Genomic DNA, 1,325 nt, shown 5'->3' on the forward strand with positions numbered 1-1,325 from the left:
CAGTGGTTCTCAATCTTCCTTTAATACAGCCGCGGCCCTTTAACACAGTTCCTCATGTTGTGGTGACCCCTAATTTCATTGTTGCAAATTGAACATAATTAAAGCATAGCGATTAATCACAAAACCAATATGTAATTATATACGTGTTTTCCGATGGTCTTAGGCGACCCCTGTGAAAGGGTCGTTCGACCCCCAAGGGGTCGCGACCCACAGGTTGAGAACCGCTGCGATAGTTGGTTAGTGAGATATTAACAAAAAGAAAGGGAGCAAGAACTGGGACCTCACCTCTCTTTTGCTCCTTTCTTCACTCAGCCTCTGCCAACTGCTTCTCTTCCCCACCCCTGCCGCCATGGCTGCCTGCCTCTGGCTGCGGCTGCCTGCCCTGTCCAGCTCCGACCTTCCTGGCTCTACTTTCCTCCAGACCTTTCCCTCTGCTCCCTCCCGGAGGGCAGCAGGCCCACCACAGTGGCACCAAGCCCAGGGATCCTTTCCGCTCCTGGCTACTCCTGCCCATACACGCCCCGCTCCCCACGCCCCATGCCCTGCTCCCCGCTCCTGCTGGAGCTGCTGCTGCTCCAAGTCCCCAGAGCTGTGCTCTCCTTAAACATGGGAAATGGTGCCTCCACAGCCGAAAATTCCAGACCCCAGCCCTCACTAATCCTCCTGCAGGTATACAATAAATAGAAAGCCTTTACTTGCAAGTACTTTCAGAAATAGGAAGGTTTATATCAAACCACTTGGGAAGATAATGATTTTAAAAGAACCTCCTCAAGAGGAAACTAGCCGAAACCGGTTTGGCTCAGTGGATAGAGCGTCGGCCTGCGGACTGAAGGGTCCCAGGTTCGATTCCGGTCAAGGGCATGTACCTGGGTTGCGGGCACATCCCCAGTGGGAGATGTGCAGGAGGCAGCTGATCGATGTTTCTCTCTCATCGATGTTTCTAACTCTCTAATTCTCTATCTCTCTCCCTTCCTCTCTGTAGAAAATCAATAAAATATATTAAAAAAAAAAAAAAAAGAGGAAACTAGTCTTAAGACTGACTGAACATTAGTTATTTTTCCCCACAACTCCGGCACCCTCTCATTCCCAGGGGTAGCCGGCAATTTATGATCTTCCTAGAGAAGGCCCACAGGATTTGCCCCAGGGCCCTGACTAATATACATAGATCAACAGGGGTCTTCTCTGATCCTGGCTCCCTGTCTTTTAATTAAAATAAAAAATTAGTGATTGATTTTAGTGAGACAGGAAGTGGGAGAGAGGGAGAGAAAAGTCGATACGTTGTTCTTATTCATGCATTCATTGGTTGATTCTTGTGTGTGCCCTCA

This window comes from Myotis davidii, unplaced genomic scaffold, assembly GCF_000327345.1.
Source record: "Myotis davidii unplaced genomic scaffold, ASM32734v1 scaffold924, whole genome shotgun sequence".
NCBI lineage: Eukaryota > Metazoa > Chordata > Mammalia > Chiroptera > Vespertilionidae > Myotis > Myotis davidii.